Source organism: Micromys minutus, assembly GCF_963924665.1.
Source record: "Micromys minutus genome assembly, chromosome: 15".
Taxonomy (NCBI): Eukaryota; Metazoa; Chordata; class Mammalia; order Rodentia; family Muridae; genus Micromys; species Micromys minutus.
Genome location: NC_137984.1, coordinates 54,170,552 through 54,184,317, shown reverse-complemented (window position 1 = coordinate 54,184,317; position 13,766 = coordinate 54,170,552).

Below are 13,766 nucleotides of genomic sequence, written 5' to 3'. Positions count from 1 at the left end.
GTGGCACCTTACCTTATGAAATGATTGGAGAACAAAATGCCTGTTAATATTTATATATGTTTTGGGTTATCACGTGGTATGGGAGGAGATGTTGGCAATGTTTTCTTCTTTCTTTCTTTCTTTTTAATTATTAGATACTCTGTATTTACATTTGAGATTTTATCCCTTCCACACCCCCACCCATACCACTCCTACCCCCCCCATTTGCCTTTACAAAGGTGCACTCCCTCCTAATCACCCTCTCCACCCCATTGCCTTGGCATTCCCCTACATTGGGAAAATATGCCCTTTCTGGACCAAAAGCCTCGTCTCACATTAATGCCATACACTGTTATTTTCAGCTACATATGCAACTGGATCAATAGGTCTCTCTCAATCTGTGAACAAAGGGTTTTTGAGGGTTTGGTTGGTTCTTCTTCCCATGAGGTTGCAACCCCTTTCAGCTCCTTAGGTCCTCTTTTTAGCACCCTCATTGGGTTCCCTGAGTTCAGACTGATAGTTAGCTGCAGGCATGGTCAGCTGTATCTATATGACTCTAACATAGTCCCCAAGGAGGCATCTCTATCTGGTTCCTGCCAGTAAGTACTTCTTGGAATCAGCTATAGTGCTTAGATTTGGTGGCCACATATGTGGTGGATTCCCAGGTGAGGCGGCTTCTGAGTGATCTTTTCTTAAATCCCTGTTCCTCTATTTGACCTTACATGTTCTCCTGTAAGTGCTTTGTTCTCTTTTCTAAGAAGGACTGAGGCATCTCCATTTTGGCCTTCCTTCTTTTTGAGCTTCATAATGTCTGTGAATTGTTTCTTGGGTATAAAGAGCTTTCTGGGGCTAGTATATGCTTATCAGTGAGTGCATACCATGTGTGTGCTTTAGTAACTGGGTTACCTCACTCAGGATGATAGTCTCTAGTTCTATCTATTTGCCTGTGAATTTCATAAAGTCATTGTTTCTAATAGCTGAGTAGTACTCTACCGTGTAAATGTACCACACTTTCTGTATCCATTCAGGACATCTGGGTTCTTTCCAGCTTCTGGCTATTATAAATAAGGCTACTATAAACATGGTGGAGCATGTGTCTTTATTATATGTTACAGCATCTTTGGGGTATATGCCCAGGAGCAGAATAGCTGGGTTTTCAGGTAGTAATGTGTTCAGTTTTCTGAGGAACCACCAGACTGATTTCCAGAGTGGTTGTACCAGCTTACAACCCCACCAACAGTGGAGGAGTGATTCTCTTTCTCTACATGCCGCCAGTATCTGCTGTCACCTGATTGTTTTATCTTAGCCATTCTAACTGGTGTGAGGTGGAATCTCAGGAATGTTTTGATTTGCATTTCCCTGATGACTAGGGATGGTGAGCATTTCTTTAGGTGCTTCTCAGCCATTCGATATTTCTCAGCTAAGAATTATTTGTTTAGCTTTGTACATTATTTTTAATAGTATTATTTGATTCTCTGTAGTCTATCTTCCTGAGTTCTTTGTATATATTGGATAGTAGCATTCTATCAGATGTAGGACTGGTAAATATTTCCCATTCTGTTGGCTTCTGTTTTGTTTTCTTGTCAGTGTCTTTAGCCTTACAGAAGTTTTGCAATTTTATGACATCCTATTTGTTGATGATTCTTGAACATAGAGCATAAGCCATTATGCCTTAGAATAAAAATAATGTATGGACACTTAACCAACTAAGGTAAAGTCAATGTAAGAGATTCTGTCCAGCAATCTCTTTGGTCAGAATGGTTTATCATAGCAACAGAAAGATTCAAGTAGAAATTCATTCAACAAAAAGCAAATGACAGATTAAGCACATAAGGAGATGTTCAATGTTATTAATAAGAGCATTATATATAAAAATAATGTACCAATTTTTACCTATTGAGAAAGACGTCACACAAACATACACAGATGCAAAATATGAAGACTGGCAAACAGGCAGAAAATCATAACCTTACCACTGCACTGGTAATATAAAAATAATATGACCACTCTAAAATGCAGAATAGCAGTTTCCCTAGAATGAACTGTAGAATTACCATACTGCCTCTGGGTATCAAACCCAAAGAAAGAAAAACTCACATATTTGCATGCTTATCATACAGGCATATAATTTGAAATAGTCAAGAGATAGAAATGACCAACTGACAGGTGAATGGACAAACAGGGTATGGTTTTACACATAAAACAGAATATGTAAATTTTAAAATGGGGATTCTGATATGTAGAACAGAAATGAATACTAAAGAAAATATCTTCCATAGAAGAAGAACAGATATTGTGCCCCACCACATCTCTGAAATATGTTCAGCTGTCAAACTCACAAGGCAGAGAGTGGAGGCTACAGGGGCTGAAATGGAGAGACCGTGGAGCTCCAGCATGGGAAGATGAGACGGTCTTGTAATGATAGGCTGCACAACAGCATGCATATGATTCTACTACTGAGCTGTACACTTACAAATAGTTATGACTGTTAAATCTTATAGAGTTCTATCCAAAATTTGAAAATGAAAAAAGTTAAAGCTTGATAGCACATGGAATAGATTCTTAAAAGACTGGAAATAGATTCTTAGGGGCCTGGAAGAATGGTTCAGTCATTAAGAGCACTAACCAAATTTGTAGAGAACCTGGGTTTAAACCATGTTGAGAGAGTTCGCAGGCAACAATTGCAACAAACTTATTTCAACAGAATTGTTTAAACCAGCCATATGAGTCAGTTTAGGAGTGCAACCTCCCTGCATAAAGCTTTTACAAGAGTCTGTAGCTCCAGCCAATCAACACTTTAATTGCCAATGTGGATAGGTGAGAGTTTGAAAAAGAAATACTCAGATGAACAACATTTGAATTCCCATTTCTTCTTAAGTGTCTTGGTAATATTAGCCTGTTCCTTGAGCCATTAAATTTTGGTATAGGTAATTACATAGTAACTGATTGCTAATACAGATGTGCAGAGGCAATGGCAATAATCAAAACATAAACATAACAGCTAGAAATAGACATTTTGCACCATGAAGGAGCATGAAATATGTCTTAGTGGAAAGCAAGCAAGCCTTTCTGTTCCGTGAAATTTCAGGTAGTTGATAAACACTCACCTTCATTTACTTTATTGACCTCACTTAATGTAGGGAACTGTGCTGTGCCACGCCCCAAAGATGGCGCCAACCTCTGCCTTCTGCCTTCCCGATATCGAGCGTTCCCTGTGATAAACAACTCCTTATTTGGACGCACTTGCCCGGCTCCTTCTTAACTTCCGCATGGTTACAACCTATCTGCATTGCTTATGGTTTGCCAGTCTGCATGGTTACAACCTATCTGCATTGCTTATGGTTTGCCAGTCTAAAGTAGCAGCTGCGGCCACAATATGTGGAGAGCCGCGCCCTAAGATGGCACCAGTTTCCGCCCTCTCTAACTAGTAAACACCCTAGAGCGCTTGCGCCTGTATCAAGTCGTGTTACTGACTAATTAGGTAAGACACCTCAGCAAGCCAGCAAGCGGATGGTCGGGAAGGATAAAAGGAGAGAGCCTCCCGGGTACTGGGCTCTCCCCATCCACTAAAGCAACAAGAAGAGAATCCTGAATAAATCTGCTGAGAGAAGAACCTGGCCTTGTTGAGTCTTTCATTGCGGGATGAGGTTGGGTGCGACAACTTAATTTATAGAACAATCTAGCATTCATGAGAAGAAATCAAATTGAGCAGCTGCACTTGTTAAGGCATCTGATACTTGACAATGGCTTTGACATTTTAAAGAGGTGCTTGGCTCAAGAAGCACCTACATGTTTTGAGCCACTTACCTTTGTCATAGGAAAGGAAACCAACTTCAAGAACATCAAACTTTCTCCCCATTGATTAGTCAATGATCAAACACAATATCAATTCCACAGGTACTGATTTAGAAATTTGTTCAGAACTTGGCTATCCAAGCTGAAACCATCTGAAACACTCAATATTGTTGTTGACACAGAACAAATTTTCAGCCTCTCTCCTAAGGAGTATTGCCATGTTCTGGCTTATTATATTATGCAATGGAAAAATATATCCAGGGAAGGCAGATTTTAATTCCTAGAAGCAGCCTAACTACATAAAAATTTTCTCTTAATCCAGTTAAATCATTTGTTGTCTTCTGTTTTAAAGCCAAATCACTGCCTAATCACTCAGCATTATAAGAAAATTCAAAGCAGTTCACATCATGTGAGCTTGGCACTAAAGCAGGTCTAAAGCAATAAACACCTCTGAAACAATTCAAGTCTAAAAGGGGGCCAGAATGAGTTTGGGGATGATGTTCAAATTTTTAAAAAATGTTCTCCGGCTTAGATTTAAACATCACAAATATATGTTTATTGCAAGTTATTCGCTTCAAAAAACAACCAAGACCCCTGGAACAAAGACATGCCAAATAGTAGTTCTTCAGTGCTGTTAGACACCCGCTTGATTTTTTCATATGCACACAAAATTTTTGCCTTATTACTTATTTCTACATTTAACATCTATCCATTCAGTGTCTGATTGAGAAATCCAGGTTTAGCATGATACAAATGTGTTTGTCATTATCGCCTCCATGCTTCCACTAGTCTCAGGGAAAACTTCCCTTCTCTGAGAGCCATTGCTGGTTCTTTCTCAAAGTTCCAGGAAACCAGATGTGAGGAAAGAGGTCCTACATCAGAGAGTAAGATTACTGATGTCACATTTTGGAACCACATGCTTTTCTTTGTGGGTTTATGTTGTATGTGTATTTGAGTGTTTGTAGAAAGAGGTGTGTGTGTGTGTGTGTGTGTGTGTGTGTGTAGGTCAGACCTATAGAGTAATTACAGGCATCTTATACCTCTCATCTTTCCTTTGAGGCAGGGTCTTTGACTGGTCTACCACTTTGCCAAGCAGGCTATCGTAGCTGGCCAATAAACTCCAGTAATTCTCCTGTTTCTACCTACCTCCCTTCTCATGATGGCTGAGATGACAAATTCACAAATCTCTTCCAGCTATTTCATGGGTTCTGGTCTTCATGCTTAGAAGGTACTAACTTTACCAATCATCTCTTCAGCCTTGTGTTGGTAGTGGTGGTGGTGGAGGAGATGATAGTGATATACCTACTCACACAATGCCTAGAATCAAACCTACAGCCTTGCTTTTGCAGGGCAAATTATCTATCACTAAGCTACATCCCAAGTCACCAAATTATACTGTGTAATAACACTCTTCATCCACAGTGATCATCTTGGTCTTTATTTTCTAGTATATCAACCATGTTTCCACAACAGAAATTTATGCCCCACTCCAGCTGCTGATAATGGTAAGCATCATACCTAAATGGCATTCTACTTCAATTTCCCTTCTTTACTTTTTCAAATGTTGATGAGTTTCTAAATAGCTATTATTATCAAATTCAACTTAAGACATCATCAACTTTGTGCCTGTCAAACACAGGACTCTGATTTCCTCCTGAGTCTACCTTAAACTATCTTCCTGGTGCTATAAGAGTGGTTGAGACATGGTCTTATGTATTCATGTAGAAACAGTTCTAGGAGTAGGGGCGATGATAAAGACAGTAACTGGGGACAGGACATAAAGACCTTCTCTGAACATGAACATCACCATCAAATGGACTGGGGTAGAAAAAAGATTGAGGAAGAAGGAGGTAGTGGGCAAACACAGGCAATTGCTTTTCCTTCCAGAGTATGTCTGTCTCTGCATCTGTTATCCACAGATACTGCACTCCATATTTGTGGTCTTTCAGCATGGGCTTAAACCAGTAACTCTACCAGATATATATTATGTATCCATCTAGAGAATCCTGAGCAATATACAGACTTTCTGTAAATTTTACTTCTAAGCTTGATGAAACTTAGCAACATTCAACATCCTTTGTATGCCTGCTTGGAGACATTTCCCTAGGCATTATAAGTTTGTCTTCAGGGTCTCGTCAACTCTCTTGTTTTTGTTGTTATTTTCATTGTCATCATTGTCATCCTCCTCCTTCTTCTTCCTCATTTTCTTGTTTTAACATTTAATTTTTCTTTATGTGTATGTGTCTGTGTGGGTATATGCCACACATGTGCAGAGCTGGATTCACAAACTATCAAATGCCACCAAATCTGTGGGAGTGCAGGAAAACACACTCAAGAGCTGTGGAAAAGCAGCAAACATGTTTCATTCCAGAGCCTTCTCTCCAACCCTTCCCTAGATTATTATTCTCCCCACCTGCTGGATTTTAGATGCAATTCTGATTCACAGCATGCCTGCAAGTACTCAGAGTATTCAGTACAAGTTGAGATTTGATCAGCCCCATACATCTAAACATCTTTATTACTGGTGGCTTCAGTATAGCTCTCTGCAATACTAAAATCAAAATTAGCCTTCCTTCCCAAAAAGCCCACTCTACACAGTGGAAGCAGAAATTGTTTAAAGTTGCTCTGTAACTGTTTGTTCTGTGTATATTGATGCCTCTGTGCTAGTCCAGATGTGGACTTGAGCAATAGAGCGTATAAATGCATTGTGCAGGTGAGATTTGATCAACAGGTTATGGAAGTTAATTAAATCGTTTCCTCTTTTTCATTTTAAGAAACTGAAGTGATGTCTTTCATCTTGAAGGGCAACAATCTTGGAATGTCATGTTTGCTCCCTCTCTATCTCTGCCTCACTTCCCTCCTTTCTCCTTCCTCTTTCCAGGAATTTGTTGTAAGACCCCGAGGAGTCTTAGCCCAGAAGCGCAACCCACAGAGCCCAATTAGAGGATAAACCACTGTAATAACAACAGGTTTATTCGAAGCCAGCACACTGGGGTTCCAAAGCTCGCACAAGTAGAGTTATAAACTTTTTATCTGGGAGGACAGTTTCTATGCATAGTCTTCTTTTTTTTTTTTCAGTTTTTGAGTGGGAATATCTCACGTGTCTAACCCAGCAGCCAAATTGAATTAGTCTCAGGTTCAGGAATGTGCTTGGCGTGGGATACTTGGTTCTAGGTGGTAGTCCCTTCTACTTTAACAGCTGTGGGTGTGGTGAGCAAGACCAGGTAGGGACCCTTCCAGCGGGGCTCTAGTGACAGGGTGTGGTGTCAGCACCCATAGACTGTGTCTCTATCCTGAAATTGATGGGATGTCTTAGGAGTCCCAGACTCATGGGCAGCTGCCAGCTGTGACCATTCCTTTTTGCACTACCTGTAAACCTTTTAGCTTAGCATATAGATCATCACTATTATTACAGGTAGGTTCTAGGGTATCTCTTATAACAGTCAGGGGTGTTGGAGTCTCATACAAAACATTAAAAATAGTCAGGCTAAAGTGGAATGGGGTGTTTCTAGCTCTAAACAGAGCAAGGGGGAGAAGTACCACCCATTCAGCACCAGTCTCCAAGGCCATTTTTTTTTAACCTGTCCTGAACTTTGGAGATGGTATGCACAATGAGGTTTCCAGTCGTTCCCCAAGAAACAAGCTAATAACTGACTTACCTGGGCAACAAAAGCTGGCTTGTTGTCTGATCTAATTACCTTAGGGGTGCCAAAGCCAGGGAAGATATTTTCTAGAATCTTTTTAGCTACTACTGTCACTGTTTCTATGTTGGGAGGCTTTTACCCTCACAGAAAAGGTATCTACAAAGACTAATATTATTTATATCTACATTTTTCTGACTTAATCTCTGTAAAGTCTACTATCTAGTAAACCCCAGGTCTGTCTCTCTTTGGCCTCTTTCCTGTCACACAGTTGTCTACTACTTGTCTCACAAGACACCTTAGATCTGGCACAATAGAATTTGACCACAAGATGGTTCTCACAAGTTTGTTGACCTCTAGATGAGTCCGTTGGTGCATTTGCTTTAAGTCCAGTACTGCGTACCAGGTTCTGAATGAGGGCAATGAGTTCAACAGGCTATAGTGATTAGGTACCAGAAGGAGGAGATTTGTCACATATTTCTTTACCTCTCAGAGATCTTGAACTGGCCAGCAGTCATTGGTTCCAGGTTTCCGCACCAGTAGGAGAGGTGTGTTCCAGGCTGACTGGCACTTACACAGAGCCTTGAGTTGGAGTAGCCAGATGATGCATGGTGTGATCTTGTCTCTCACCTCCATTGACATGGGGTACTAATGCACTAATATTGGGCTAGCCTGGGCTTTCAGTTCTATATGGACAGGAGGCTAGTTCTCAGCCTCCCCCATTCCTACAGTTTACACTCAGGCTTGTGGATATGCCTGCAGATACCAGTCTGTCTTATCTTGAGACAGGCTGTTTTTGCTCAAAGAGTTGATACTTCTTTATCCTTGAACCAGATGGTTAGAACCTACATAGGCTCCACTTTTGGCCGTCTATCTTAGTCAAGAGGTCTCTCCCCAATAAGAGGCAGGGACAGTTTGGCATTACTATGAATGAGTGGGATACCCAGTCCACTCTGAGATCCACAGATCTTCAGGTAGTCCATGAATATTGTTTGGTGCCATTACTCCCTTGAATTCAAGACTTTTTGTTTGACATGAGTCCCTCAGTTCTTAGGACAGAGGACTGAGCCCCTGTAACTACAAGGAACTGGATAGGATTTTTTTTGGGGGGGGTTGGTTTTTTGCTTTTGTTGTTTTTGTTTTTGTTTTTTACTTTCAAGGTCCAAACCCTATCCCTTCTAGTTGCTATCTTCTTGTGTGGTCAGAACTTTGGGGCCATGAGTCTGGGGATTCTCTTGTGGGGTCCCCGTTTCTTCTTGTTGGGACAATCTCAGGCCCAGTGGCCTTTTTCTTTACAATAAGCACACTGATCCTTGTCCAGAGGCTCCTTCCTAGTGCCAAACTTGGTTCTTAATTCTCTGTCCCTCGTTCCTGTTGTCAGGATCTTCCGTAAATACCTTTTTTTTTGCCGCTTTTCCTGTGCTCTTTCTCTCTCTCTTCCTCTCCTCCCCCCCCCCCCCCCCCGTTATGGTAAATGTTCACAACAACCTGCACTAAATCTCACCACAAATTATCTCATAGTCTCTCTAACCTATAAAGCTTTCTGATACCTTCACTGGTCTATAAAAGGCATAGTCACTTGTCTAATCTCTGCTTGACCACATGTACCTTTGTCAAATCGTCAGGTCATCCTGCAACCCCCTTAAAATTTGTAAAACGGAATTGGGTATCGAGGGTACTGCTTCTTACCTTCTGCCGAACTGAAGTTTCAGCCAGGCCTAGTCAGGGGAAATCCTGAATCTATGTCCACAGGCAAAAGAGAGGGGTACCCATCTGCCCCCTGGGATATTCTTTTAAGCCTCAAGAATGATGCACTGTTTTTCCTCTGTGGAGCAGTTACTGGCAGTCATCTCAGATTGGTTGGTGGGAGAAAAAGCATGACTCAAGTAAATTAATCAAAGTCTGCAGGTTCTCAGGAAAAGAAGGGTTATGAGTCTTCCAGTTATACAGATCGGCCAAGGAGAATGGCCAATATTGTAGGGGTTGTAAGCCCCAATCATCAGGAGGGCCATAGGCTCAGAGGGGCAAGATATGTGACTGCTCAGGAGTCATGGCGACTGCAAGTTTCCTTACCTGTCCCCTTTGGGACAGGCATCTCTGGCCCTTGTTGGACCAGAGGAGCAGAGGACTACCCTGGGGCCCAGCTCCTAGGTCTTCCTGAGAAGGAATAGAGGGCAAATAAGGGGGAGGTAAGCCAAGAAGAAAGAGGTCAGCATCTGTGGCTGGGTGGACATTCTTTGGCGATAAACAGCCATTTAGGAGTGTAAGCAGAATAAAAGAGCTGTGATTTTAGCTTTTCAGTGCCACCCCCTCCCGGGGCACTACTGCCTCCTGGAAGCCCATTAACTGGCTCCAGTTAACTGCCTAGCTCTGCCCTGCATGGCTCCACCTGGAGTGGTGTGCCCTATGGGGTCTCAACGTCCAAGATGTCCACACCCACAGTGACACAGAAATGGAGAGCAATGCAATAGCAAGAGGCGGTGCAATTCCAGTATACTGGGGACATCCTGTAGTCAGGACAGAGATGAGGACAATGGGTTCCCAAAACGCACTCCTTTTATACATTTTTGTGAAGTAGGATTAACACAGCATGAGTCGGCTACTTGCCATTTGCAGTGTTGACCTTTCACACAATTGGAGACCCCTGGAGGAGTGATATAGTTATCTGGCTCCAGCTGTCACATTCATTTGGGGGGGGGGGTATGGCAGGAAGTTCCTAGCATCATGGAATCCACAATTTGAGACCCTTTGAGGAATTATTTAGTTATCTGGCAATTTGGGGGTATGGCAGGAAGTGGGGTCCGCAGGCACATCCGTATCTGGCTCTGCTTTTTTTCTTCCTCACAGTAATTACGGGCCTGACTCACCAGTTCCTCTTTGTCCCTTAGGGCCCTACAGGAGCAGCTGTACTGGTCCACAACCAAAAGCAGCAGAGAGCAGGGGTTTCTTTTTCTTTAATAATAACAAAGCAAAGATTGCACCAAAATGTAAAAATCAAGTTGTTCTCCTTATCAGAGTTTGAACTGAGAAGGCAGGGCTGGCCCAAAGCCGGCACACAGAAAGCAAATCTCACAGAGCCCTGGGCAAGACACAACCAGCAAGGTCAGAACCCTCCTCACCCAGAGAACCAGGAGAGGTGGCTGCAGTCTTGCAGCAGCAGGGAGGGAAGGAGGGAGGAAGTCTGCACCACAGGGATGTCAGCTAAACTAGGATGTTTAACAGGGTAGATTCTGTCTGTCCCATGTCCAAAAATAGCATCAGTCCAAGTCCAGATACAACAAAAGGAAGACAGAAAGTGAAATTTTGACATGTCTCTCTTCACAAACTCGAACTCACAAGTCTACACAACAGAAATTGAAACAGAAATTTTAGGTGTTTTTGCTACAAACATCACAAAAAAAAAAAAAAGAAGACAAGACCAAAACAGGAATATCGTACATGCGATTTCCACAGATGCCTGATACTTTAAGTACCTGACTCAGACCGCCGCTGAACCTTAGCTGCTTCCAGGTGGAGGTGGACCACTTCTGATCCTCTTTCCCAAAGGGACTCTGGAGCATCCTCCAGGGCCTGTGGCCTGTGACGACCAGGCATGTCTACCTGTCACAGCTGAGAGCGCCTCTTGGAGCTTTCAGCAACCCCCCACGGGGTCTCTCTGAGACCCCCAAACCTGAGACCACCGAGGCTGGTCTCGCAAACAGGCATCGGATGCAGACAACAAGGAACAGAGACAACAGAAAATACACAGCAATTACACAAATACGCAAAACATACAGACTTGCTTTAGGGTACCTTCGATCTCTTCTCCGATTGTTGATCTGGGGTAGTAGCGCAGTTTTCCCGGCCAATGCGCCATATGTTGTAAGAACCCCCAGGAGTCTTAGCCCAGGAGTCTGACCCACAGAGCACATTTAGACGACAGACCGCTGTAATAACAAGAGGTTTATTCGAAGCCGCTGCGCCAGGGTTCCGAAGCTCTCACGCAGGAGAGCCAAATGCAGAACCCCGAGTAGAAAGAGCAACACTCTTTTAAGGCCAAAAACCGTGAATTGGGGTGGGGGAGGGTTGTCATGTAATTTTGGCGGTTTGCTTTGTTCATATAACGGCTCATGTCCCAGTCACTGCCCTTATTTGTTTTTCTCTTTTTTTTTCTTAATATTGTTTGAGCAAGGTCTGGATATCTTAATTAGTAACTGCCGGCCTCAGTCTTCCCGAGGGGAGGAGCCATGGGTGCTGGACCTAATCTGAGCCTTCTTGGCTTCTTTCTTCTTCCAAAATTAATTGGTAGAAATAGCTAAGGCAAAAACGAGTTTCTCAAATTCACTCTTTAAATTCTGTTATTTTTAAAAAGGCATTGGGTTGGAGAGAGGCCTCAGCAGTTCAGAGCACTGACTACTCTTTCAGAGGCCCTGAGTTCAATTCCCAGCAACACATGTAGCTCACACACATTTGTAATGGGATCCAATGCCCACTTACTGTGTTTCTGATGACAGTTACGTTGTACTTATGTACATAAAATAAATAATTCTTTAAACAATATGTGTCTTCGTGTAGAGTAAGACTGAGATACCCACATACATACCACACAAACACACACACACACACACACACACACATGCATAGATACATGCAGAAAGAGATATCTATACACAGAAATATGTACATGCCTGTGTACACATGATGATAATAACAGGTGCATTCACACACACATGCACACACACACACACACACACACACACACACACACACGTAGCTTTCAGAGAAATGAATAAATGACTATAAAACAAGCAATGTAAAAAAAACAAGGAAAACAAGGCAATTAAAATTATTCTATCACCCAGAAGTTCTTACCATTATTATTTTCTATGTCCCTGAATATAGTGGCAAGACTTTGCTGTGTGATTGTTTTTGAACTGGCCTTTAAAGGACACATATCACCTCACCTCATTCTGGTTAGGAGTTAGGAAGACAGGCATTGTAGTGTGTGATGCATTAAGGAGTGAGCTCACTGATTTTTCTTACACTCCTTGAGAGTTCACCGAGCACACCCCTCACCCAAGAATACAACAAGCAATGCTGGCATTTCAGGCAGGTTTAGGAAAGACAGAGTTATGTTTTCCAACAAAATATTATGGGCTTCTTGAAATAGATAACAAAGTAGACTGTAGGTTCTGTTTGTGTATAGCTCTAACTAAGTTAACCTACTCTGTAAGTTCTTTAGAACTGCAATGTTCAAACTTATTTTTTTACAAAGATAGCAGACAGCTTTTCCTCAAAGCCAACTTAGGATCTATATAATAAACAGCATCTTCTTAGTTTATTGCCACAAAATCACAAGAAGACAAAAAGTTTGATCAATGAGTTCAGGAATCCAGGTATAATCCTGGCAGAAACTGTTATGACTTGAATGCTCATCATTTCATTATGAGGCTACCAGACAAGTCAGCACCTTTCTGGTTGGTTACTTTAGTTACTTTGAAGAGCACTGTGTTTTGACCCATTGTTTGGAAATTAAATATAGTTTTTATGGAAGCAATATCCTGTATGGTAATTAACTCCACAAACCAAACTTAAAATGAATATTTAAACCATCATGTACTCAAACCTATTTCTGAGTGTTGTTTTGATGAATTAAAAAAGAAGGAAAGGGACTAAACTTCCCTTGGACTTCTTGGCATGGCATCATTCTGAAGCATCTATTACCTGGCAATTCTTTTACTTTTCTTTCTTCAGCAGCTCTTTCCCAGCTTTTCCTCCCAGGAGTTGTTCTAAAAGGCAGCCCACACACTTCTACATAACTAGACAGCTACCAATCTATCCAAGTTTCTCATTCAGTTTCAGATTCTTAGGACAGACACTGTCTGCCCAAATCAGTCACACAAATTTGGAACCAGCCAGTTTCAACATCACCTTTCTGGAAGACCTGTTATAAAGCCTAGTTAATACATAAAAATCTGTTAACCTAAAACAACAAAGGGAAGATTCTAGGGCCTGTCACTTAAACACATGCATACCTCTAATCCATAGCTATTTAAACTCTGAGATGTGACCCCCATAGGATTGTATAAATGAACAGAGGTATCTCATAAACTTTGGCAAAAAAAAAAAAAAAACAAATTTCAAAATATGCAATGAGCAAAAATGAATTAAAAGTCAAAAGTGCACTGAGTATCGATTGTGCCTGGAAACAGTCAGGAGTGCTGCATGACTTGAAGTCACTACAGTCGTGGTTCTGAGCATAAACCATACCCAATTTGCATGATCCCAGATGGTGGTGACATCACTCAGCTCAAGGCAGTGCTATCCCAAATACTTCAGTGCAGATTTGAGAATATTAAGCATTTTAGTATT